The 27,083-nt window shown below is 33.7% G+C and overlaps 1 long non-coding RNA gene across 1 annotated transcript; it reads left to right on the top strand.

Annotated features, from left to right (window-relative positions):
* The first annotated feature begins 17,311 nt into the window (after positions 1 to 17,311).
* LOC148184843 (uncharacterized) lies at positions 17,312 to 26,791 on the top strand. Its single transcript, XR_015771995.1, has 6 exons — positions 17,312 to 17,354; positions 18,936 to 18,978; positions 20,010 to 20,158; positions 23,820 to 23,903; positions 25,962 to 26,097; positions 26,623 to 26,791. It is a non-coding gene; the product is annotated as an uncharacterized LOC148184843 (long non-coding RNA).
* Positions 26,792 to 27,083: the final 292 nt, after the last annotated feature.

Genomic DNA, 27,083 nt, shown 5'->3' on the forward strand with positions numbered 1-27,083 from the left:
AGTGAAACACAATAACAAAATGTCAGATATGGATTATTATTGCTTTTTCTTTTGCAGTATCAAATGGTGTGACTACCTGAAAATGACTGGGACTCATTCCATGTATTGCTTTACTTACCATGCAGTGTAACTTCAAAGGCTTTTAAATTCTATCATTGGACTTTTTCAGAAAATTATAGTGAAAATAATACAGTGTGGGAAATGTAAAAACAACAGGCAAAACTTTTCGGTCTCTCAATGCATTGTGCATACATACAAAGAATATTCCAAAAGAGGAAAGGGAGAGAAAAAATAGTATATGAGAATGATACTATGTTTTCTGCACAGGGATAAATTTTGATCAATCACAATCATGGAGAGATTTGTCTTCAGAACACTGAGTTACATTAGAAAATGTTAGACTTTGGAAGCAAAGTGCTTTTACTGCGCATCCCACATGCAGAAAGGAATAATCTGAGAATTATCTGTAATAGCACCTGCATCTTTTTTCAAAATTTTCCAGTCCTATGCAAGCCTGCAAAGGATAAAGCAGCATTTCATCTTTTGCAAGCAACACAAATCCACTTCAGCTCCCTTCTTCACAGTAAAATTTCTCCACATCAGATTTTATACTCTCTTGTGCACTGTAAATTTTGAAGTACATAACCTCTGGATATTTGAAAGAAGCAGGAATCCTTGTTTCTTCTCTCTTTTTTTTTTTTTTTGTTTTTTCTCCTTCATGTCTACTATAATCCTTAATATTTATATTGCAAGTATGTCCCAAGGTTAAAGCCAGAATCAATGGTTTTTAACATTAAGTCCACTGCAGAGCTAAGACTACACTTGTGGCTAAAAAGAAATGACTGGACACATTAACTAAAACTACCTCAGTACAGGAATATTTTAAAAATTGAAAAAAACTTCTTTTCCGGTAAAATCAGAGTATATATGGGAGAGTCATGTTTTCTAAAATATTGTTTATTTATAGAAACCTGAGATAGTCATTTACTAACAAGCAAAATGTTTGAGTATCCATTCCCTGGAATTGTCTATATAGGTTTATATAAATGTATGCATGTATATATGTATGTATGGGTGGATGGATGGATGAATGGATGGATAGATAGATAGATAGATAGATAGATAGAGTGCATATTTCATTTTTACTGGTAAAATTAAAATCTCTTGCATCATAAAAATGTTGAAGTACCAAGATTTATCCTGTTTGCATTTTGGATGACTTTTTTGGAGATAAATAAGCATGTTTTCTATTATGTTAGAAATTCTTCAGATAAATGATTGAATATCTGAACAACTTGTATGCAGATAGCAAAAATCCCCTTTCACTGTTCACATGCTGTAATTATTTTCAGTGTAATTATTTTCAGTGCACTGGACTGTTTTGCCAATCACTTTCAGATATTGGTGTTTGGTCTCCTGGATGCTCACCTTTACTACAAAATCAAATACGAGTGTGCTATGTTAAGTTTATTGGATTGGTTTTTGCTCTTTGGCTTTAGGTTTGTTTGTTTGTTTATAAAAGTGAATCTATGTAATTAATTGTACCGCTTTTTATGCTGATACACTGTCCTACATGGCTACAATTTCATCAAAATAATCCCTTTGGTATAAAATAATATCACAGGATTTTTTACAGAGTAACACTCAGAAATCAGAGTAGGTAAAGAGACAACCAATTTTCCATCTAATTCAAGTGTGCCAAGCATAATGGTGGTTGGGTTAAAATACAAAAAGTGTAAGTGGAAATATATTTTTCTCAGTGTTTTTAATATTTGGGATCACTCTAGACCTCTAAAAAGGTATTTAAGAAAAAAAAATTATATTGGAAAGATCGAAAAAATGAACTATTTGCACCACAGAAATAGTCAATAGAATAAAAACTAGATGCATAACTGATTTTTTATTTGACATAAAAAAGAATGTAAAAAAGAGATTCTGAGGTACATATTTATATATGAGACTTATAGTAGGCATATTCTTCTCAATTTTCACTAATCAGTGGGCTTGTTTATGGGAAAATATATTATTAAATAAATAGGTTCATTACTACAAACTCAGACTTTTTATTTTTGTTTTTTTAATCTTATGATCTCACTCTCTGACACAGGGTAACTGAAATAGTAAGGTATTTAACATTATACCAAGGAAGCATTTATGCAACACTTTTCAAAAAAGAGAAACATTTACACTGGAATTCCTATACTGATACTGCTGCATCTCTCTGTGCAGTGCTAGAGTCTCACTTATATTTAGAAATTTGTCTTAAGGTTCATTATTTTTTGTATAAACATTTATAAGGATTCAACTCAATAATTTTGACTCCTTCATATTCAAAACACATCTGCTAAATGAATCCAAAGAAAAGCCAAGGAATACTATTTACTAGACTTTCAGATAACAAACAAAGATGCTAAAATTCAGAAGCAGACAAAAAAAGGTTTAGACATATTAAATGAAAATAATTTAATCAAATATTCTTATGTGGGATTCATCTTGCCAAATTAATATGCCTAGCTTTAGAGAAGAATTAACTTCTTCCTAGGGCAAGAATCTTAATATGCATCACACTAAAATGTATTTATTTCTTTTATTTTCTAAGATTTTAAAGAACTCTTAGAGTGACTAACTTAGATTTAGACATTAGTTCTGTAGACAATAAAATTCAGCTGAGACTATTGTATTTGCAGATATCACTTCTACAAAGAGAAGCCTTGAGATACCACTAAAAGTGGGAAATTATTCCTGGGAAGTACTTGGTAAATTTTCCTAAGACTTAAGGCATATTCAAGACAACTGCTCTGTGTTTGAGCCTGAATAATGGCTCTGTTTCCCTGATCTATCTCTACTCTTGGTAGAGAATGTATTTTCTTTGAAATTTTCAATAATTAATATTTCCCAACCATATGATTTCAGAAAGAGCATAGAGTCTGAAAAGGTAAGAACAAAGAATAACTGCATAAGAATTAGTTTTGAATCAGAAACAGAAGGGTTTGGCTACTTGTAAGACATTATTTTAGTACCAAATAAGCAGCAGTTCTATATGTATGCAAGTTGTACTTGGACTTTTTTGCTGAAACACAGCACAATGTGTGCAATGCAGACAACATCTGAACTCCTGAGAGTCCTCAGATTTCAGTGAGGACAGGGAATACAGTCTGTTTTAGTATTTCAGAAAAATAAAAAAGATGAAGTTACAAGTGAGAAATTTGGGGAGGAACTCATTGCAACATATGGTAAAAAATGCATTAATAATCCAAAGAACTATGATGGTTTTATTTTCTTTTGTTCAATTTTTTAAAGCAGTTACTTTGTTGAACTCATTTGGGATTAACTCAAATTCATGTTAGAGTAGTTCTGAAAACCTTTTGGCCCATGAGTGATAACACAGTTGTCTAGTTATTTATTTAAGTCTATGAATTTCATTGTAACTTAAGATTTTTTTCTGTTATTTTTCTTGCAGTCTTATCTGCTAAAGTAGATTTATTTTGTACTTTAACATTTCCTCAGCATTTAGTATTCTTCTGAGACTATTGTTTTAGTTAAAGAATGGCATTGTCATCAGGGAAGGTACTGCTCATATTTAAAGTTCATACTACTCCATTAGTTTTAGATTTTTGGCCTGGTAGTGACAGATGTCTTCAGTTAAATGGATATGTTCTTTCAGTCAAATGTATATGTGTGTGCAGCAGAAAGGAAAAAATAATATATATTGCTTTGTTAAAAAAGAAAGAAAACTATAAATTTCCCTATCAGGACAACTGAAAACTAACTATTTTTTATTCCTATCTTCAAAAAGAAACCCCAGAAAGTTATACATAGCTGTCATTTACCAATAGAGAGAATCTGACAAAAGCAGTAACAAAAAAATAAGTGGTTTTTTATAATAAAACTATAGTTTGTATCTAGATTCACAGGCACTTTCTCTTTCTGAGAAGGTCTTGCTTACATGAAACAGTATAATCTGTTAAGAGCAGATAATTAAAATCAGATTATTAAATTCAGATTACTAAAACAAAGTGTTTGTAAAGAATGAATGAAACTAAGAAAGATTTGAAGAATTGAAGGAAAAACATTGGGAAGAAATAATGAAGTGGATTTCTCAAAGCTGCAAGAGAAAGAGCAATAAAAGTTCTTATTGTGAAGCTAGAATAAAATCAGAATATTGGAGAATTAGACTTGAGTGCAATATAGGGCAAAAGTAAACAAGGAGAAAACTGAAAGTAGAGGTATATGGGAGATTCCAGCAGCAAGGTAAGGGAAGAGAAAATAATGGTGAATTAAAGAGGTACAGTAAGGAAAGGAAGAAAGGAAGAACTAGAACAAGGACTGACGAGAAGGGAGAAGGTTGTAGGAAGGAGATTTAAACAGCACAAGAAAAGCCTGATTAGTTAAGTGTGTTTACCTAGCTAATTAAATAATTCTTGATATAGTTTCCAGTGCCCATTCAAGTCACCTACTTTCTTCTCATCACCTGTATTTGCTCTTTCTTAATTGCTTGGGTGTCACTGGTTAATAAAGGTGATTTTTTGAGTTTATGTCTCAGCTGGGCCATATGTTAACTACCTTTCTTAAAAAGACAGCAAATCAGAAGTGGAATCCATTCTAATTCAAAAGTGTATATTATTCTAGCCTGTAATACTGTGAATAATGAGCTACCTACTTAAAACTTGCTGAAATTTTCCAGAGATATTTTGGAAAAAGTTTCTTTATCTAATTTTGAAATGTGTATGGATTTAAGTAGGCTTGGTATACCCAGAGAAAGCTGGAGAGGGCCTTGTGATAGGACTAGGAGGAATGGCCTTAAATTGAAAGAGCAGGTTTAGATGAGATATTAGAAGAAATAAACTCTTTAATGAGAGGATGGTGAGGCACTGGAACAAGTTGCCCAGAGAAGCTGTGGATGTTCCATCCCTGGAAACATTCAAGGCCAGGCTGGATGGGGCTTTGAGTAGCCTGGGCTAGTGGAAATAGTCCTTGCCCCTGGCAGAGGGGTTGAAAATAGATAATTTATAGGGTTACTTACATCAAAAAACATTCTATAATTCTATGATATTTGAAATCAATACCTTTTGAAGTAAGATTCATGTTATCACACTTCAGGGGTTAGATTCACTTGCAGATTGCCAGCATGTGAAAATAGGTGTTTAAATGTAACTAGCCAGAGTTTTTAACCTCTCTTGTTGTTTGAACTGTTTATACAGCCTGTGAAGACTGGAAAAGAGTAGAACTGATAAAGTATACTTAAGTTAATTTTTTTTCAATAGTTACTAAAATATAGACTAGGTACTCAATTGCAGGAGCTAATCTGGAACTGAAAACACCCATAGGACATTATGAGTTTCCCTAACTAGCTCATATAAGGTTTCTTAATGAACCCTGCTGGGCTTCCAGCACCCCCTTTAGAAGGACTGGCTTCTCTCACGAGATTTTATAATTTCCAGTCTTGTGCATGTGCCCTTGGATAACCTAGGGCATCTGAAATGTTGCCAGTGGTAAGGTAACTGAGCCAGACATCAGGTATGTATAGCCTAAATGTCTCCATCTGAATTAATCACCAAGGCTTCTTTTATAATTAATGAGGGGAATCAGGTACTTCTAAGGAGCAATATATCTGACCTACTTTTAATATGAGGTGGATTTTATTTTAAAAGACCTTACTTCTTTTCAGTTAGGACAGCAGGAACCTATGGGACCTAGCCTGAATATAGGGATGTACATTATAGAAGTCTAAATTTAGTTGAATAAGTCCTGTACAGCCCTGTAGGAATGTAAGTCATCTTGTAAGGACAGGATGACTACATAGAAACATTCAGTCTTCAGATCAATTTCTTTACAATAGAATAGATAAACAGACTGGGAAAACCAGTAAAAAAGAGAAACAAATCAATCGGTTTGTGATTCTGTGCTAGAAAATAGAGGATTCAGAGATATTTTTCTTTTGAATACCAGGTAGGAAAAAATGCACAAAAGTCACTAAACGAGAAATAAGATTTCTTCTGGGTTTTTTTGGGAACACTTATATAGCTTTAACAAGAAACCATTTCACCTGAGAACAGAGAGATATCTCTTAGTCATAACAAACCAATAAAAAGTAGGTGTTAAGGGAACTCTCTCAGAATGATGCTCCTTGTTCTGTTGATGTCTAGAAGACTGCTTGAAAAAACATTTAGCTTTTAAGCATTCAAACTACCCAATATTGGTTATGCTGCTATGAATTATGCAATTACCTATTTGATTAATTTTATAGAACTTTGCATTTCTAAATGCCAGACTTCATTATTCCTACTAAGTTTTACCTAGTGATGTTAAAATTAACAAGTTGTTTTTGTATTACTGCTTTTCAAAACTGCTTACAGCTTGTTCTCTCTCTGGGATCTCCCAGGTAACATTCAAGCTCAGGTCTTGCTTATAAATAGGACTCAACTCCATGTGAAAGAAAGCAGTTTTTTATTCCTTCTGTTGAGGCTTTCTACATTTATGATGTAATTGAATGCTCATTGAGGTAGGGTACAAGTTTAATATTCTTCTTAATTAAAAAATAGAATTTATAAATAAAAATAACAGCATTGGAAAGACTTATTTTCAAAATTATTATAATTTTTGAGATTAAAATTGCTAATCTATGTTTTACAAGTCCTACAAATTTTATTTAGGAACACTAGTTCTAAGATACAATGCTATAACAGCTGAAATATATATTTCTTAGCATATTTCTGAACAAAAAAAATCTTTTTTAAGGAAGTTTTCTCACTATTTCAGTCTTCAGAACACTGATAATTTTAAATGAGTGAAAAATTCAGCATTTGACAATGCTTTCTTCAAGGGAGAGAAAAATGGCTAATATTTACACTGAATGCTTTAGATTCAAATGCCCACTTACAACTTCCATGTGCATATATTATATATGAATGCATGCACATAAGCTGCATGTGACTTGTGAATGTATTCTTAAATGTATTTATGTGCAAACAAAAAATGTCTTGACTATTTTTAATACTACATGGTGCCATTTAAGATATAGCAAATGGAAACATACAATTAGGAGATACACTAGGCCACACATCATCACAGAGTGAAATTAAAGTACTAGTGACAGAGACATAGGACAACAGATGCATCCAACAGCAGCTACTAATGAAACTGCATGACTTTTAAACAAAACATTGATAAGAATGTGACCTTGTAATATTTATGCAATATGTGTAGTACTTTTACAGCTTTTCAGGAAGGATGAAATTACTTCTAGAAAACTAACATCTGCAGGTTTATGAATAAATGAAGGATGATTAGCATAAAACCACCACTATTAATCATAGACCATTCTACTTGACTGAAAACTGGGCAACAACTACTATTAGAAAATTGTAGAAGCTGTGTTTTTGAACTAGTACGTTGTTTACATAAATGTGAAGTTGCTAAGCATTGAAACTAACCACCAATCAAAGACTTGATCTCAGTGACAGTTAAGTCAGAAGGTTGCAATTTAAATAGCAGGGAGATGCCTCTTAAGTGATCCTTGTCCACAACCTCAGTTGCAGAGGCACAATTCATGTACAAGTATGAACACATTACCTCTATAACAAGATTTCAGGAAGAATTATTTTGGTTTTCTTTCAACATTCCCGTTATACTATTCTGTTGCACTTGTTATTTCATGCTAAAACCAGGAGATTTTTATGTGTGAAACAGTGTTTTGATGTTTATTTTAAAATTAATCAGTCTGGAAAAAAATTGTTGGTTATTATTAAAGTAGTGAAAGTCTGATGGCATGCTCTATCTGTCATGGTTTAAATGGCAATATTTACATACCCAGTTCTTAAGCCAGCTGCAAATAAAAGAACCTAATTATATAGTATACAGTTCACTCTGTTCTGTAATGGAACACTCATTCACTAATATTGATGATCTTCAGTGTGACTAAGGAAAGTAAGTGGGATATATTTGATGTTAGGGATAATACTGTTCACTTTCATTAAATATTCTGACATCTTGTCCAGCAAGCTTCTTTAGGGAAGGAAATGGTTTATTCTTTATTGGAAGCAGAGGACAAAGCTGCCAGCATGTAACACTACAGATGTTTTATTCATGCGAAGAAGTTATACTAATTAAAAGATTCACATTAGAACAAAACTTATACTTCAAACTCTGAAATTAATTTCTGGACACTAAAATTTTAGTCATTTGTTCTTGTTTTTTGAGTCATGTGTTCTTGTTTTTTTTTAATCTGGATCTCGGGTTATAAAGAATAGGAGAGCCTCCACACTGCATTAATAAAAAAAATGAATTCTAGAATGTGTAAAACGTGAGTGCCACTGTAAAGTGTCATGAATGCTTTAGACCAATGATGGGATCCATGTCATCAATTGCTTTAAAAGCCTCACTTTTTTCTTTAAGACAAAATATTATGAGGGATTTGAAAACCAAAGTGTTTTAATCAGGACTGCATGCAACTTTATGGATTGCATGACTTCCCCTTTCTGTGTGAGGGAGCCCAGAATCCAGAAGAAAAATTGGGCAGATCAGCACAGTCATTCTAATTCTGCACTATGTAGACCTGCAATACGATTTTACAGTTCCTTCAGTCTCTCAGGTTCTTCCCTTTCTATATTCCCTAATGAGTTCCCTATCTATAAGAGTGGAAAGGGAATATCTCTTTGGTGACCAGGCCGTACACACAGCACTAATGTTGTCTATTTTGTGGTCTCCTTTTTCAGTGCTCGGTATCTTCTTGTTCAGGACACCTCTGAAAGTTTGTTCTTCTTATGGTCAACAAGTTGTGTGTACAGTTTGTCTATGTCCCTGAGCACAAAAAAGCTGTTCAATGTCAGTTCTGTTGTTTGGGACAAGTGGTCAATCATATTTCTCCTACCTCTTCTTTAACAAAGGATTGGTTATTTTGTGTACTACAGCAAAAGTTCATAGATAGGATAAGCAGACCTTGATGCACCTGGAAAGAACTTATTCAGCTGATACAAGAATAACTATGCAGTACTGCTCGTTACTGTAGAACTGCAGTCTCTTGCAGTACTTGAGTTTCTCAGTGGCATTTTTGATGTGTTCACAATTTAATTAGACCAAAATTTTCTGGGGATGTGGATGTCAGAAAGTCCGAAAGAAATAGGAAAATTCAATATGTGAAATATATCTAGAAAGAGTAAAATGCCACCATTTCTTTTCCGTATGCAATCTCAAATAGTTTGTGTACAGCTGTAGATTTCATGGCTTCATTTCAGTTCAGTTATTTTTTTTTTTCAGTTATATTTTATTCTATTACCTACCAAAGTGGTAAGTAATAGAATAAAATATAGCCTTAAGTTGTGAAAAAATGTTTATCTAAATAATTAGAAAGAATCATGTAAAAAGAATCTTGATTTTTTTTGATATGCATGCCTATCTTCCAAAATTAGACAACCACAGCAAAGCATGTTTCTGAATGCACAACCCTCACTTCCCTTCTCTGCCCTCACTAGCTGAGTGCACCAAGTCAGCACAGAACAGAATACAGTTTGGAGTAGTATTGCTCTGATGCTATGCGAAATTCTGTTTTGAACTTACAAACTTCTTTAAACCATGAATTCAATGTGCAAAGCAAAGTACATTTATACACGGCAAAGTCAGTTTTCTTGGTTACACCATGTCATGTCCCTTTTTTTTTCATTCTATAGAGGGTGTTGTAATACTGTATTTTGTGTTGTGCATCTCAATGTTTCAGATAGCATATTTTTCTACTAAATGTTTTATTTAAGAATGTTTAATTCGCTGATACTTAGAGGCATTAAGACTTCTACTAGAACATACCAGCTAAAATTACTTTCTTACTGCTTTTATCCTTTAATTAATGACTTGGAACATACTTTTAAACTCCTTAGCCCTAACAATTAGCTGTAGAAAGGCTAAGGGTTATCATCTCTGAAGATCTGAGATGATATAGTGGTGAATTTTAAAGACTAGCTTTTCTTCTTGCTTTACTAATACAGTATACACCTTCAGCTATAAATTAGGTCTCCTCATGCAGTTTCTAGAGACTTGCAAAAAAGTAGGTGCTGAACTTCTTAAATCTGAGAATCATCATACATGACATATGGGTGTCTTAGTTTACCTGTCAGTGACTAACCTAATAGTTGAGAAATTAGTTTGCTATCCAGTTTTTCCAAACAGTTATTGGAAAACAAATTTAAATTCTAAAGAAACCATATATTCTAAAATAAGAATAATTGCTGAAGCAACTGCTGCAGGCTAAGGGAACAGTTCAGGTGGTGAAATATACATACAGAGTGTAATTGGAGATCTTACCTCTCTATGTTATCACTGCAGGTCTTCCAGCTGTTGCTTCAGAAAGTCCATGTTATGTCTGCCAGACCTGCAGAGACATTTCAAGTACACCTCATTGCATCTAAAATTGTACTAAATTCCTTATTTATGTACCTGACTTGTTTATTTTTAGATAGTAAAGTCATGTTCATTCTCTCCTTTTTCTGGTTCAGTTTTTCAGTCAAAATATCAGGCTGTTCAGCTCACCTCAAAGCCAAGCACCTTCTATTGTTTTCACAAAGAAAGATGTTGAAGTAGAGCAGCAATACATATCTGATCTTTCCTGACTTGTTTGTCCTATACTGATGAAAAGTCTTATTTGCTCCAGATTTTCCCAGAAACCTCAGTGGTCTAGGACTCCTGAAGATAATTTTACAATAAAGACCAAGGTGAAAAAGGCATTGGCTACCTTGGCATTTTCCATAAAGTTTGTCAAATAACTTTCTGTGTCATTCAGCAGCCAGTCCACATTTTCCCTCGTGCTTCTTTTGCTTCTGATAAACCTGTTCATCAAAGGTGTTGTTCTTGCTCTGAACATAACCTGACAGATTTTATACCTGGTGAGTTTTGACTTTCCTGACCCTATACCTGACCACTCAGTGTCTGTACTATTCCTGGGTGAGTTAAATCTTCATCGACATCCTGTATGTTTCCTTTTATGTCTGAGTTTTGCCAGGAGATCGTTGTTCACCGCCATGAACACTGCCAAGGTCCACTGCCATGTTTACTTTCTGTATTTTGGGGGCTGGAGGAAACAATGCTTAAAAAAACCATTAGTTTGTATGGGTGTGTTTGGGATATTATTGGAAGTTTCAAATCGACTTAATGAATTTTGAGAATACATAATATTCAAATCATTGATATATGCAATATAGTCCTCTTGAAGGGAGTTAGGGTTTTGTTTGTAGTTTCATTTTGGAGTCTGATTTTGAATAGTAGAGATTTTATCCAATAATATGCCTGCTATGGGCACATAATTACATTAAGTTTCTTCCTCTTTCATTAAAGTCTATCTGCCAGTCAGTTTCTTTATAAATCATTTATGTTTGCAGTGGAAGATGTAGCTGTCATTTCTTCAGATGTCATCTTATATCTGAACTATAAGAAAATCAGGATCTTGAAAGGGATGTAGAAATTGAGAAAGGTTTTGACTCTCTTAAAGATTGCTAATAGACATTATATTAGCAGTAATATATCGATTACTCTCTTAGTCTTGAGGGGATAATCTGTTAGTTCAACAATTCGAGTTTGGTTCCAGGAATATCACCGTCTTTTTAATCGATGGCATTTTCACTGGCTGCTGCAGGAAAGACTAATATATATGTGATGTAAAAAAGAAAATTACTTCTTTTAACTATTATAACATCTGATGATGGACACATTATGAAGGGTCTAAAGCAATTTTTTTTTTTTTTTTGATTATTGAAAAATTATGACTCAGTTATTGATAGTATGGTCAGGTACAGACAGCTCTGCTATTTATTGCTGCCTGTTAAATATATCATCATTTCCTACTAAAAGATTTGATTATAATTTTTCTTAAATCTCAGTCTGGGATTACATACTTTAATTCAGACTTTATTTCATACTTTATTTCAGTCTGACAACTCTGAAAGTTTTGAAAAGAAATGATTCTCTTCTGACCTTGATTTTCTGAAAGTCTAAGTAGCTGGTTAGGAAAGAGATTGCAGAGGAAGGGTACAGAGTTGTTTCCTATGGAGTTTATCAACAAGTGGTGTTCAAACTGATAGTATAAAACATTTATTTAAAATGCTGACAGAAAATATCTAAGGGTACTGTTCAGTTCTAGACTGCAGATACATATGCTGTAGATGCTTACATGTAGACACAGGAATGACTGAGTGAATATATAAAGGAGATTTACATTTACATTGTACTTACTGGACTAACAAGTTCAAATGCACTCTCATAAAAACCTGGTATTTGAGATATTCTGGAATACTTGGCATTATTAAATTGTGACTCAGGAAGTCTGTATTTTCAATACCTCTCATGCATATAACAGTCCTACACAAAGATCTCAGATACATTTAAGTGGGCAGCTTAATCAATTATTTCCTTTGGCCAGATTGAGAAGATCTGTAAGGCTAAGAACATATAATATAATCAACATTTAAAGATATATCTTAGCACATAGACACACCATTTAATCCAACTAGTCTCCTTAAAGATGTAACGTATTTATTTCAGTGTATATTCTAAGATATTAAATATCGCTACATAGTCATCTTTCAATTTCATATACCTAGATGTGTTTGTACATATATTTAAGCTGTAAATACACATATGCATGGAATGCATAAAAAATCCTGTATTGTCTTTTTTCTGTTAACTAGCAAAGCAGGCAAGTTCCTCCGATAATATAAAATTTGGCCAAAGACAAGTATTGTGATAAAATTCCATGGGAATAAGCTTTCTATTTATTTTTTTTTTTAAGATTTTATTTGTATTACACATAATATTATGTGAATTTATATATATATATATATTTAATTGAAGCTAGTTTTCTCAAAACTTCTTATCACTTCTAAAGGCAATGCTAAACAGACTTTCACTGACTATTCAAATACCTCATTTCCACTGAAATCAGAAATCATGTTCTTATATACCTTTTGTGCTTATATAATTGAGGGTAGTAGATGAGAGCTGAAGCCCTGAATCTACAGAGTGGGAATAACAGTATTGTTTTATCTCAGAGATCTATGAAAAGACACATATCATGAGGTGTGTTAATGAGAGCTGTGAAGCATTCAGATGTTGAAGTGAGAGCCGTAAAGGTCGATATGAAAATTATTAGTCCCACCTTTAAGCAAGACCAAATAGTGTAGACTAAATAATAGCAACTGGTGTAAACTATGCAGTAAAGAAGAATAAAATAAAGGCGTGCTAGCTTCTAATAAAATTATCATAATCTAGAGTGTATAGGAGTAGAAGCATATATTTTGTTGGGAGGTGTATAAGTGATTATGTGATTTAAGAGTGAACTCTACTGCATAAAAGGGAGAGCAATTATATTGTATGGGTATGTTCATGTGTGCATGTTTGTATCTTGTAAATTCTGTCATTTTCTAACATTTCATTGTGTGAAAGAATTACCTCAGTCCAGTTTTATTTTGATAAAGGCTCCCTCTGTCTATGTTATGGATGGACAGAAGAGGTTGTCAGGATTGTAGATAATGAGGATCCTAGGATAAGACTCTAAGAAAAGACTATTGCTTTAGAATTCTCAGTGTTAAAGGCACAAAATCAACAGGATACTTGAAATGAGAAAGGGGATCTTAATGGAGTGTGTGCTGTGATTCTTTCCTGATAAGAAATAACAAACATTCCAGATGAAAATATAGTATTATATACTGTATTAAAATAAGTCACAGGTTTTTAAATTCATATTCAGCAAAATACTGAATCATGCATTAATGTACTAATCTATATAGTTCTCAAAATCTGAAACTTAAATTTTAGAACTCAACTGGCTAAAGAGCAGCATATCAAGATTTGTATTTTTTTATTTATAGATCAACACATATTTCAGTGAAAGTAAAGTTGCTAAACTTATGAAAAAATATCCTTCCTTGAAGTGGGTTGTAAATAAAGCCAAGAAATTAAAAGAAATAATTTAGCAAACGGTGAGAGAGAAAGATAAAGAGTGAGACAGTTAAGTACCTTCCAATCATTTCAACTAAAAGTTTAACAAATTTTTGGTAAGAATTCTAAGTAGGGTTTGAAAATAAGCATAATGCCATTACACTCACATATTTATTATTTACAATAAAAATATACCTACTTTCTCCCCAGCAGACAAATTATTATCAAGTTATTGACCAATTCCTTGTTAATAACTCTTAACTATTGTTATTATTATTATTATTATTATTATTATTATTATTATTATTATTATTACCCTATAATTGTATAAGCAGCAGTGTTTCACACTAAACCTTTAAGAATTCTGTATTTTGAATAACAATTTTCAGAATACATAAGTCTGAACATGGGCAACTGGGATACTTTTACTGCTTTCCTCTTTAAATATTCATGACAAGAGAGAAAACCTGCGCACAAAGAAGAAAGAGAAGAAGAGGAAACATATTATATTTATTAGACTGTCTTGCTTCATCTCTTTCTTTTTTTAATGTGCTGTGGGATCTCTGGTTGCAGTCTGATGCCTTGTCATATTTTATTAGCCCAGGGTTTCTAATTCGGTTTTCTCATCTTTAAAGCTGTCATCAGGTGATATAATATTTATTTTTCAGAACTTCATTAGATTTTTCCAGGCTTGGTGAAGTGTCATTTTTATTTTTCAAAGACAGTGATTAAGAAAAATCATTGACTAAAAATATCACTTAAGATCCTACATAAATTTTTGTTTAATAGCATACACATACACAATATTTTTGAATCATTAATCCTTCTGCCACTTAAATTGAAGCAACATTAATGTCTCAGGTTTCTTCACTGACAGCCAATCAAAGTTATGGCTGCCCTTCTCAGGGTGAGACTTGTCCCTGATCCATAGTGTCAAGCAGCAATGACAAATGTGTTTCTTTGTGATCTGTTCAAATAAATATTTTATGCAATCTACATGGACATATTAATTTTGATGGTATTCTTTACAGCATTATTTTTTAGCAGCACTGTCCATTTAGTATAGTTCTTTGCACTATTTACAGACATTCTAATCTGAATATAATTCAAGTCATCTGTTCTATTTTTTAAGAGCCACAATTTTGGAAGAGCCTAATGAAAAGATGATTTTCATATTCCTAAATGTGAATTCTACTAACATCAGTCCTAAAATACAGTTAGATGGTATCTTTAGCCCTAAACCCTTGAGCTAGAATACACCTGTGGAAAAAATATGTAATACAATAGTTTCAAAAATAAGTATTAAATAAGCCTACATAAAATATTTAGCAGATCTTAAAAGCAAACTGAGTACACTATTCAAAGTAAATGGGTAAATTTTTTTTTCCCTGCTGCTGTTGTGAAGTCCAAAACAATGAAAGGAAAGCAAATAAATACTAGTGAAAGCAGTTCCTTATAAACGTGAAATAGCTATACTTTGAAAATAAGCATTTAAGAATTCAAGGAAGGTTATGCAGTCAATGAATAATTGAAGTATTCATTACCTTAAAAGTGAAATAGGTAGACTTTCCATATTGTTTCCAGACTTTCTATTGTTTTGATTACAACCTTTAGAAAATAGCATTATAGACTCCCAAGAATGTCCACTTCAAGTTAACTGTTTCTTTTATCATAAGGCATAGTGCTTTAAAGAGTTATTGGAATAAAATGGTCATACTTGAAAATGAGCTACTAAAGAAAGTGGTATAGTCGTTGTTGGCAAAAGTACCATTTGTGCTTACATTGTGTGGAACACTCATACAACAGTGCAAGGTCCTGCAGCTTGCTTAATTATGTGGGGAGCATTACGATCATCCTTAGTTCACGGTGCAGAACTCCAGAATTCTCATACAGGCAGCATGGTTTGTCTCTCGTTAAACATCTACTGGAAGAGACATACTGAATTTTATGGTGGTTTCTGACTTATGAGAAGCATTTTTACATCTTCTGTAAGTATGTGCACAGAAAATCCTGGTACTAAGTACACTATTTAAAACTCGTCAATGAATCCCTCTTCAGCACCATCAAATAAATCCAATATATTATAAAAATTTGTCACTGGACTGGATGATTTAGAAATTAGGACATGCATTGTGAATTAAAATGTGTAAGTTTGAATTTTTCAGGATTTTTTTTTTTTCTTAATTGCATTACATCTGTGATTTGCCCTGAGTTCTTCCATTCCTCTGTATTATCCCTACAACTCCTTGGAAAATAAATATTTTCAGTATTTTACAGACCTTTTTTTAATACATTTCTTCTAAGTTTACAGTTGTGTGTAAGGAAAACAGTCTTTAGAAAACAAAGCTCTTTATGGCCAGCAAATAATTTTATAACTTTTTCAAATATTATTTGTGAGCTATTCCTACCATTTTAGACATCCAGGTGTGAGTGAACTGAAAAAGATATTGTTGCTACAGCATTAAATGATATATTCAATGATTATGGTAATGTAATCAAAGAGACATCTTGTAAAAAATCCTACTTGTCTCAATCCTGCAACATCTATACCAACAATACATAATAAGTATTGGTTTCAGTGAGCAAAATCTGCTCTATTTATTTTTCCATTATTTGTATGCATTCAAAACAATGTCCTTAGTAGGACTGGAAAATGATTGTAAAAAATGTTTTCCTATTACAAAAAAAAAATCCTTTGTTCAGTAATATGTCAACTATGTAAATCCACGTGCATCCAAAGACTTTTACAGCCTGTACTGCAACTGTGCCTGTCAGGTGAATGTTATTAGTTTTTTGTTGGAAATACTTTCTTGTAATATCTTCAGGGCATGAAAATTTTCCTTGATTGTCTTTTATAAACAAATCTCTGTTATACTCTGCTGCAAAACAAGACTTATGAAATGAGGTATATGATCTTACAGAAGTATTTTTACATGTCTCATTTCTTATTAAGCCATTCCTAAGTAGTTCTCAATCCTTCACCCTTCTGCAGCTGGAGTATTTAAAAGGAGCAAAGAGTTTCTACTCTCTTATGTGTTTACTGTGTTTTACAAGTCTTATTTTAATACACTCTTCAGAAAACTTGAAAAATGTCCTTGAAACATATCTTTTCCATTTCTGTTACAGAAGTCTACATTTAGATTGACAAATTAAATAGCACTGAGGCCTATTGTTGTGGGACAGGCTGAATTAATACTGTTAAACACATTTCAGAAGAGGGTGGATTTATGTAGGTGTAGAAGAAGGGATTACAGGTGACCTCACCCCTGATAAGTCACAGTTGTACTAATTACCAAAGAAGAGGAACAGCCTTGCCCTTAATTTGTTGCAGCTGTGACTAATAAAGATAAGTGTGATAAAAGGGGTGGGTTGGCTGACTAGGGGAAACTAGAAGAAGAAGGAATGATCCAGAGGGACATTAGGCAGACTCAAACAAGGTAGGGAGTTACTGTTGTAAAAGCTCTGCTATGAGCTAGGTTTGGCTTTGGGTCTGATAGAGTTAGAGCCTCATAGTCGGGCTAGCTAAAAGCCTGTGGTCGGAGTCTGCAATCTAATACTTGCAGTCATAGTCCAGCAGGAGATAAGCCAGCAGTCAGAGTCTGAGGCTGGACTCTGCAGTAGGAGCTTGCTGTAGCCAGAGTCAGGATAGCTAAGCTGTAAAGAAGAATAAACCAGGGCCCTTTTCATGTTGTTAAATGAGAACCTGTGTCTTGGCTCATTTCGACCCCCAATAAGAGGTCTGCTGCAACAGAATTACACAAGTGTCTGTTGGGATAGTGTTTCTTACTCTAAGCCAACTCTAAACTCATGGAAAATATTGACTGGGAGAATTGGACTAAGCAAAATCCCTGACAGACACTCTTTCAACCTTTGAAGTGTGTGTGCATGCTTAAGTTCCTGTACTAGGCAACATTCCCTGTCAATGTTTATCAGTGGTATCTGATGGTATAAGTGAACAGGTTGGCATTTTAAAATGCACAATTAAAGTGAGACACAGAACTTTGAAGACTAGTCTGTTAGCTGGTTTTAAGAAGATAGGTCTTTCTTAGGAGAAGCAAAAATAGTTTTTACAGCCCATGTATTTTTTTTTTTCCTGGATGCTGTATAATAAGTAAAAAAGAAAAACTTGTCACAAAAAAAAAGTGTTTCCAGGTTGAAGGTAGCTGGACACAAGCATCAGGGGCCTGGAGAGGAAAGGAAGACGTTCCAGATGAAATGCAAGACAGTGTCCATATGGGAGAATGCTTCAGAGTAGCATGAGTATCTTTAGGTTTATAAAAGCTCTTCTGTTTAAGGAAGGCTATCAAAATGATAAGACAATAATGCTGAGTTCTCATTTGGGGGATATTTCATGTTGTCTGTTTCAAATAAAATTCTACTTACAGTTGTATCTCATTAAGCATAATGATTAATGTTTGTGCTGGTGGGAAGCATGGGTAAAACTTGCAGCTATTGTGTTTGTGCATTTCACACAGGCTGAAAGAGTTACGACTATACAGTGCTTAATCAGACCTAGTTTAATCTGGAATGCTACTTGCCCATCCCACTGTGTACTGATGAAATGGACCTTCCAGTCTATTACTTCACAGTAGGGTATCTGCTTAGAAGCCTGGAAACTTGGATTTAAGGATGATCAGCACAGTGGTCTGGTAATGGTGTACAACACACATAAAAGTATGGGAGCTGTCAAATACTTTCTAATGCAGTTTACATAGTATAATAAAAAAAACCCTGGGTCTTGAAGTACATATGCAGGGTGTTGTAGAGATGGGACAGAGGATTTGTTTTTCCCTAAAGCACAAAATAATTTTCAGTTTTCCTCTCAGGCCAGAGGGCAGGAGTCAGTGTACTAGATTCCTAGTGTATAGCCAACACCTGTAGACAAAATGACAGATAAAAACTTTACTTTTTTACAAAATAGGATTTCAGAAAAGAAAAATATGGAAAACAATATAATTTTAAATAATTCTATAAAGACAAACCCTAATTTTAACTATTTTGCTTCTATTTTTAACAAGGTACAGTTATTTAAAACACTTAAAAGAAGAGGATGTCACTTAGGTAATGCAGAGATTTTCCTGTACTGCTTAATTAATATGTACCTACAAATTTAAAATGAAATGTAGAGGTTATTAAAATACTGAAAATAAACCTGCACTAATGTACTTAGTATCTGATTTTGATACCACAAATGACACTAGTGCAAAGGAAGTATAATATATAATGGCAATAGCAAAATTAGATTTCTAAAAGAAATGTAATATTATAGCCATTAACAGTAAGTACTTTTTCACACTGAGAACTTTGAATGCTGAGTTATTTACTTACATTGATCCAAATAATGATGTCAGCTGTCTTGTTCCAGGAAGCAATGTGAGAGATCTGGGTGTCCAAATGCAACGAGGCAAAGAGATTGCCTCAGATCTCAGATTTATAAACTTCCCATATAAGAAATTGCTTCCTCATCAATACCTTGCTAATCTAAACTTATTTTTCTATTCTTTTTGCCATATTATTATTAAAAAAGCTGTCTTAGAATGGTTGGTAAAAACTTTAATATCACTCTGAAATTAAATGGATACCTGACCACCAGGGTTATTTACATTCATTCATTCTATGTTTTTACTTAAAGCAGAAACCAGAAATTTTTTCTCCATTTCATTCAATTTATCTTTCTATAATATAATTGTTACAGGTGAAGGCAACACAAATTGTGACATAATATTGAACAATAATGTAATGTTTCATAGATTTATAAGCAAGCAGACATTTCAACTGGTCAATTAAAATATTGTTTAATTTTTTAAATTATAAAATTATTTTAGCTCTAATCCAGTTATGTATCTAAACAGCCTCAGCTGTGTTGTCCTTCTCTGGCAGAAATATTACACAGCATTGTGACCTGTTTTTTTTATCTCTGTAAATGTATGTATGCTATACATGAAAAGCTGAATCAAAGTAAAAACATATATCAATCAATAAAAGGTATTTTCAATATTAACTGAAATGTTAATATTTCATCTTTTAAGGTGGAAGCTTTGGATGCCTTCTACCTTGAAGCTTTTTCTGTCATCTTTGCTTTCATCTTTCAGGTGCAGTAATTTCCTGTGATGGGAACAGTGATGTACTTGGAATTATTTTGTAAGCTGGAGTCAGTAGGACAGAACAGAATGCTGACCTATTATGTAGTTAGCTGCTGCCTGTAAGCTTTCACACATTCACTTTGGAGTCCTACAATGAGGTAGATTTAGTTTTTTTTTTCATTGGTTGTTTGGGGGTTTTTTGTTAAATCTGTGAGTGAAAAAATTCCTTGCTAAGAGAAATTTTCATTTCCCAAGAATTAGCTCTTTGTCAATTTTTTTCTAGATTCTTGATCTTCTCTAATGTCTTGATTACTTTGCCTTTTGGAAATATGAAAACCAGTTTAAAAAAGCATTAAAATGAATATAAATATTTTTATTTGATTAACAAAACTATTTGGAGTGGATTAACATAACATTCTTTGTTAGGAAAGCGTCAAATGACGTTTTTAATGGCATGTTCTACTTTAATAGCTTTGAAGCCTTTGATCTTGTTTTCATCTCATTAATAGCTGTGGTATTTGATAACAATATTTTGTAATAAACACTATCAGAAAAAAATGTTTTTTGATATCTTTTAAATCCTTTATTTCATTACAAATTAAGACTTTTCAAGACAGAGTCAGTTTGTTATGAGCATTTTGGATGGAGTATTAGCTGTAAAATCCTAGTACCACATAAAATAAGACAGGACATGTTCTCAAAAGGTCATTGTGACACTGTGTTCCCTAAAGATTACTATTCTATGCTAAAACTAATTTTTGTGTTTAACCTGCCCCATTGAAGTCTTCACTGACTGGCATTCTTTAACCTCTTTACGTAATATTTCCATTATCCATTACTTCAATGTTTGAAAAGTATTTCCAACAGCATCTTTGTATCATAGCTTGTAGATAATTTGATTTAAAGGATTATGTATTTCTATTATCAAGAACTTTGCTACTGAGGGTGAGGCTGATTTATAATAATCATACTCTATTTTTGAGTATTACCACTTGCTTCTATTGTGGCTCTTTGTTTTCTGATAATACCTTTACCCTGGGACAAAATTTACACACTTTCATTGGCCTTTATTTGTCAGTTGACAGTTATCAAATAAGTACTGGGGGGGAAATAAACCAAAAACAAGGAAAGAAAAAACAAAACCCTACAACCCATAAAGAATGTGTCCCTGAAGTTTTTAGTTAGCACATATATGAAAACTAGAAACAATGTATGCAGGCAATATATGAATATGCAGCAGACCATGAGAAATGATACTTTACTTTCTGCAAAGACCAGCAAAAAAAAAAGCAAGCTTGCTAATTGTCTGTCTGTCTTATATTTTCCTATTTGAGTTTCAGGATCACTGCAGCTTGAATTTTCTTTGCATTACTAGATGGAATACCAGAAAAAACATAATTAAAAGGGTCTGGGCAATAACAGTTCCTGTGTTAAAAATCAATGGCATTACCACTTAGCTGTAAGTGACTAACAAGAACTTCAATGTTTTGCCACAAGTTTATCACCCCCTGAGAAAAAACTATTTTGAGCAGTGAACTTTTTTCTCTTTAGATGGTTTCAAGTAAAAATTTGGAGTTACAAGCCTTATTGTACTGTACTGTGAACACAGAATAATTCCTGCAGAGAACAGTTGAAGTAAATTATGTTAGTTGGTTGCATCCCAGTGAGACAAAAGCAAAACAATGTAACAATGCTTATTATTTACATTGGTAGTGTGGCTCTCATATATTACCAACATCTGCTACTCAGAAAGACAGGAGTGGGACTGATATCAATGGAATTATATAAACTCATAATATCTTCAGTGTAAATTACATTTTTTGTGTTGCCTTGTGAATTCTAGAACAGAATACATTTACTTCTATAAGTCTTTAAAAAAAACCCAAAAAATAAACAACAAATTTATTTCCAATAAATTTTCCATAATTTTGGAGTGCCTGCTTTGATATCAAGATGCTTATATGTCCAGATATCTCTCTTAGTTTCTTTCTTTATATTAAAAACATACCCAAAGGTGGTATGCTATTAATATATTTATCTGAGGAGGAAGAAAATAAAATATAAACTTATGTAGAAGATTTTTGTTCTTGCTGGGAATTTTACAGCGATAATATTAGTGTATTTACTCATTTAGTGTAAATTTTATTCTGAAAATACATTTTCTCTTGTTCACTGATACTTGTAGCATGCTTTAAAAAAATATTTCATGTTCAAGCCATAAAACATGACTTTATATGTAAGTAATTATATAGCTCTTCTTGACATTAGTTTACTTGTGCTACAAGTGAGGAGAATGGGTGGCAAATGGATGCTAATTTCTATATTGAAAAAAAGACACATAGGAATAGAAAAGAAATCAAAAACAGCTTTATGAAAAAAATAGGCTAAATAGGAACAAATAGATTAAATACATGGTCTATTATAAACTGTTGTGAGAAAACACAAGTTGTTTTGAAGGGTAAGAAAATTTTAGAAAGGTTCTAATAGAGTTACTGACCTCTAAAAAAGGTGTTGAGCTGCAGGCTAGAAAAGAAGGAAAACCTGTAGATGCCACCAGGACTAGGAATTAGCCTGCTACTTCCATTAGGTTAATTCTGAGCTTCAGTTGCAGAAGACATAGTTGGATTCTAACAATTTTCTCCAAGGAAAATGAGCTAGTCAAGTACCAAAAGACAGTCAAGAGGAAGACAGCTGTGTGATGTTGAACTGTGATTGGTTTCTCTTCCATTACAAACTGCTTTACAATGGGTTTTCTCAGAAACTGAGACTACCTGTGGAGAGCCAGGAAAGAAGGTTCATGTTGATACGTACAAATCCATTCTAGCTTTGCTATTTAAACCTTGGTACTTTGTGATCTACAATTACCTTAATCTGCATTAAATTTTATAACATATTTGTAATGTATATAAATTTATATGCCATATTTTACAATGGTTTAGCCTGAGAGAGAAACTTAGTTAGTTTTATTAGAAATGTATATTTGATTTAGATTTCCAAAATGTCTAATCTTTAAGAAAAATTACAACAGGAAGGAAGAAGTCTTACCCACTAGTATAGGGGATGTCTCCAGACCTTAGTAGAAGGAAAGGCTTGCTGTTCTCTTTTCCCCACTATCATGAATTGATTCATTTGTTTTGATAAAAATTTTGTAGCATGAACAACACAATGAGTGATTTTCCAGAAGCAAAAGGCTAAAAATTGATTGCACACAAGTAATGGTAGTTTCAATTTACATGATATAGAAGAGATCAATCAGGGGCAAATATCTAGAGGGTTAGTTTCAAAATAATCATTGAGTTTTAGCCTGTTTTAGCTATGGCATGTACATTATAAAATGTACTTTATGAATAAATAATGTTTGTGTATACCACATCAACCAGCCCACAGGCTAAGAAGTCAAAATTGATGTTTGATGTTTACATATAGAATTGAGTAGGAAATGTACTTACTGTACTAATGGGTTTAAACTAAGATTCCCTATTAGTAAGTCATATTCTCTCATATAGCCTGGGGTGACACTAAACTGCAATATAAGTAATATTTGCTTTACAAATGTAATCACTGATGAATAATGGAAGTATAGAAGATTAAATATGATGAAACGGTACACTGTGTATCTTAAAACCAAGAAGATCTCTGACTTACCTAAAGGACTAAAAATTTAAATTGATTTAATGAGTTTTGGAAGCTAAAACAATTGCATATTTTATTGAATACTTGCGAGATTTCATAGACTCTGTTTATGGTATATATGTGTAAAAAAACAATCATGAGACTGTGCAAAACTGTTATGGGTCTGTTGTGATTTAATCCCTGTAGGCAGCTAAGCACTACAGAGCTGCTCATTCCTTCTCCAGCAGTGGATGAGGAAGAGAATGAGAAGTGGAAAAATGCAAAAAACTTGTGAGTTGACACTAAGGTAGTTTAATAGCTAAAGAAAGTTGTGCATGCATGTAAAGCAAAACAAGGAATGAATTCGCTCCTTCCCATTGATATTGTTCAACATTGTCCATGAAAGTAGAGGTCCATCTTGCATAATGATTACTTGGGAGGATAAACAGCATTGGAAAATCCCCACCCTCTTCTTTTTCTCTGTTGCTCTTGTTGATGAACCTGACTTCACATGAAATGGAATATCACTTAGTTCTGTTGGGGTCACCCATCCCACCTCTGTCCCCTCCCAACTCCTTGTGCACTTCCAGATTCCTCACTGGTGTAGAATTTTGAGGGGAAGGGTAGGCCTTGATGCTGAGGAAGCATTGCTCAGAAGTAGTTAAACTATTGATGAGTTATCAGCATTGTTTTGGTAACAGACCCAAAACACAGCACCATATGACCTCTCATGAAGAAATTTAACTCTATCCCAGCTAAAATCAGTACAGGTTAGAAAGATAAAATTAATCAGAAAAATATTTTGTGTTAGTACATGGCTTCAGCATTCACTTAAATATACATACTTCACAGTAAGTTGTTAATCTACCTGCAGTCCAGTCTGGCTTGTGTTGCCTTTTTCCCTACCTGGAAATGAAACTCAAGATAATTTTAGTGAGGAGATAATATAAGAGCAAATCTTTATTTAAAAGCCTTCAGGGGCAGTTATGGAAAGATGTCCACAAGAGTCCACCCCTACAGGGAGGAGTATGTTTATATAGGTTTTAGGAAATTAGCATGATTGATAGAAATCACCAGTTATGAGGACAAGAGGTAATACAATTCCCCCCCAGGTCAAGTTCCTTCTCTGGAGCGCCCCCCCCCTCCCTTGGCATTGGCTGTACCTTGTCCATGAGAATGTATTTCAGAGAGCTGACCTTGGCCTTGGTTCCCAGAAAGAACCAAGATAGCATAGAGCCTTGTCCCTCCTGGGGCTTGGAGTTCTGGAATTTGTTCTGTCTTTTTGCCTAGGGAAAGGCTATGGAAAAGTACTGGGAAAACTATTCACTAATACAATAGTCTACAGAACTACAAATATATGTGCAAAGAATATAGAAAGTATAGAAAAAAAGGCAAATCCCAAGCCAGCATCACTTGAAGTGAGACAGTTCCAAGTTGGTCTGTTGAGTTACTGAACTACTAAAACAAATCCAAACCATCTTCTGCTGTAGGCTACATAGCCTGTTCTATCTCATGGCAGAAGTCTCTGCCATACTGGAATGGTCCATATTTTCACTGAGAGTTTAGTTCAATTTATTTCAAATCCCCTATTGTCTCTGATACATTTTCCTATTTTGCTTTTCATGTATATGTTCACCTCTCATCTCTTTATATGGTGCCTTTGAGTCTAGTGTTTAACTTTATTCTGTCAACAAGTATAGTCTGTTATGCCACAGTCTTGGATATTGTTCTATAGGTCATAAAAAATTTATCTTAAAATAGAGATAGGATACCACATAAATAAACCATAGCAGTCATCACTCATTTTCTCACTTCTGCTTTGGTACATCTAATGAGCTGATGTAGATGAACTTTTTTTTAAAAAAAAAACTTCTACCAAAGTTTATTACCTTCATTGTATCATAAATCAATCCTCTATTTGAAGATTGACTATTTTGCTATAATTAATTTTGATGAAAGGATAAAAGCAGACTATAGCACAAACATTCTCCCTTCACTAATTTTTATTCAAAGTTCAGCATCGGTTTAGTACTGCAGATTTCAAATACATGACATTAAAGATGAATCAGGTTAATTATCCAGAGCAGCTGTTTGAGACTGGAAAAAATACCACATGACTTTCAAAACCAGACCTAGGTGCATTGGATTGCTAAGCAAAATAGAGAACAACTTCCACGCATACATCCAGTGAAGACAGAAAGCCAAAGAGCTCTGTTCAGCTAGTTCTAAGAGTAACCATTAAATCTGCTGACTTAGGCTCTAGGGTACAATATTAGATTTATTAACTTCTAAAAAGTTTTGTCTGCATTCCTAAATTTCTCATGCGAACTGGTTTAATCCAATTGACAGTTTTCAAATCCTGATCCTCAAAAAGGGCAAGGAGGACCCAGGGAACTACCTGCCTGTCAGACTCACCTCAATCTCCAGAGAGGTGACAGAATGCGTCATCCTGAAGGACATCGTCAAGCACATGGAATAGAGGAAGGTGATCAGGAGTAATCAGCAGGGATCCACCAAATTGAAATCATGCCTGACCAACCTGATTGCCTTCTATGATAAGACAATGGGGTGAATAGATGATGGGAGAGCAGTGGATATTGTTCTACCTTGACTTGAGCAAGGTTTTCAAAACTCTCTTAAAATTACCAGCAGGTCTTGGGAGGTCACTCTGTTCAGCATTAGTGAGGCCACATGTGGTGTGCTGTGTCCATTTCTGGACTCCTCAGTACAGGAAAGACCTGGAGCAGCTCTAGCTGATGCCTATAAAGATGATTAGGGGACTGGAGTATCCCACATGTGAGGAAAGACTGAAGGAACTGGTGTTTCTTAGCGCAGAGGAGATGACTGATAGGAGATATTATCGATGTATACAAGTACCAGAAGGGAGGGTGGCAAGAGGATGGACCCAGGCAATAAGAGCAGTGCCACACAATAGGACAAAAGGCAACAGGCAGAAACTGGAACACAGGGAACTCCATCTTAACATGAGGATCACTTCTTTACTGTGCAGGTGACCGTGCACTAGAACAGATTGCCCAGAGAGGTTTTGAGGTCTCCCTCACTGGACACAGTCAAAAACCATCTGGATATAAAATGTGCTCTGGGATGACTCCTCTTGAGCAGGGACTTCCAACCTGACCTACCCTGTGAGTCTGTGAATCTGTGATTCTATGATGTGTTTTCTCCCATTTATTGTATAAACTCATTTCAGTTTTGCATTTATCTTATATATCACTGTTTACAATAGATATATTTTTGGATATATCTACACTACTGAGTAAGTCTCTGAAAAACCTAGAAGGTGTTTTCTCACCAGGTCTATGGGAACATGCACACAATTTTCTTATTTTTGTTGTTTAAACACATAAGCAGTGCTAACATTCTAATAAACAAAACAAAAACCCACTCCCAAGGGCCTATGTCACTGTGATCAAACAAAGTTTTCTAGCAGTAGTATAGCATCTATGATAA

This window comes from Pseudopodoces humilis, chromosome 2 (genome assembly GCF_049639895.1).
Source record: "Pseudopodoces humilis isolate 2021_Gansu_Grassland_sample_001 chromosome 2, ASM4963989v1, whole genome shotgun sequence".
Classification (NCBI taxonomy): Eukaryota; Metazoa; Chordata; class Aves; order Passeriformes; family Paridae; genus Pseudopodoces; species Pseudopodoces humilis.